The following is a 1742-nucleotide window of genomic DNA, read 5'->3' as shown; positions in this document are numbered from 1 at the left end:
ATTCTTTAGGAAGTAGTGAGCCATGGAGTGTTCTTTAGCAGAAAAGAGGCCTTAGGAAGGTCAACCTAGAGGAAGATTAATATCAGATATTTCAAGATCAAAAGCACTAGACTGTTTAAATTTGAATCCTAGCTCTACATCTTACTATCCTAGTTAATTTGGGCAAATTATTTAAAGCCTGTGTAGTTCCAAATACTTACACATAAAATGAAACTAATAAAAACACCTGTCTCAAAGGGCTGTCATGAGGGCTAATTGAGATCATACATGTAACAGTCTCAGAACAGTCCTGTAAAGAGTAAGAGCTCAATAAATGTTACCTATTATTATTGTATGTGGAAAGAACTAGAAAAAGGAAAAATTAAGCAACCAACTGAGATATTATTTCTAGAGTTCCATCTGTACTTTGATTTTGGGCAATGGGAAAGAGAAAGAACGGCTGGAGAGAAGAGGTAGAAGATTTGACAGTTTTCAATAAGGAGAGATTTGAGGCATTATTTCCTTGTCTTGTTTCCTTTTCCCATCTCTTTATTTTCTTGACCACAGCCAGAGAGAAGTATGCATATTTCTCTGAATTTCTTATGTCTTAGTGAGGTGGATAGACCTAGAGTCTCTCATACAGAGTGAGGTAAGTCAGAAAGAGAAAGACAAATACCGTATGCTAACACATATGTGTGGAATTTAAGAAAAAAAAAGTCATGAAGAACCTAGGGATAAGACAGGAATAAAGACACAGACCTACTAGAGAATGGACTTGAGGATATGGGGGGTGAAGGGTCAGCTGTGACAAAGTGAGAGAGGGGCACGGACATATATACATTACCAAACATAAGGTAGATAGTTAGTGGGAAGCAGCCGCATAGCACAGGGAGATCAGCTCGGTGCTTTGTGACCACCTAGAGGGGTGGGATAGGGAGGGTGGGAGGCAGGGAGACGCACGAGGAAAGAGATATGGAAACATATGTATATGTATAACTGATTCACTTTGTTATAAAGCAGAAACTAACACCATTGTAAAGCAATTATATTCCAATAAAGATGTAAAAAAATAAAATCAAAATAAAAAAATAAAGCAGGGGCTTCTCTGGTGGTGCAGTGGTTGGGAGTTCGCCTGCCAATGCAGAGGATACGGGTTCGTACCCCGGTTTGGGAGGATCCCACGTGCCGCGGAGCGGCTGGGCCCGTGGGCCGTGGCCACTGGGCCTGCGCGTCTGGAGCCTATGCTGCGCGACGGGAGAGGCCACGGCAGTGGGAGGCCCGCATACCGCAAAAAAAAAAAAAAAAATAATAATAATAAAATAAATAAATAAAGCATATTGGTAAAAAATTTGACAAAAATTCAGATTACCCAATAAGCTGATCATGATACAGTAAGTTGAGTTTTCATTATGGATCTGCCTGTATGAATTTGGCCAACTAACATACCTTCTGAAAAGTCAGGCTTCAGCTTCCCCATACATAAAAGTACAAGTTTGGTTTACACAGTATTTACCATGTTGCTCTTAAGAGATGTTAATAAGAGTGCCAGAAAAGTGGCCAATGTTTAAATAAGTTTACAAGATGTTTTATATTATATTTTCTTCCCAGAAGTTTAAAAAGTGCATTGGCATATTAACAGCTCTGAGAATTTTTCCAGTGAAAATGCCTGTGGAATTACACTCATCTCAGCACCTCTTAATTTACTTTAGTATGGTGCATACAATCATCCCATAGAGCTGTGTGCCAAGGAGCCAGAAAACCCT

This window comes from Lipotes vexillifer, unplaced genomic scaffold, assembly GCF_000442215.2.
Source record: "Lipotes vexillifer unplaced genomic scaffold, Lipotes_vexillifer_v1.1 scaffold452, whole genome shotgun sequence".
In the NCBI taxonomy this organism is placed as follows: Eukaryota; Metazoa; Chordata; class Mammalia; order Artiodactyla; family Lipotidae; genus Lipotes; species Lipotes vexillifer.
This window is presented reverse-complemented; position numbering follows the sequence as displayed.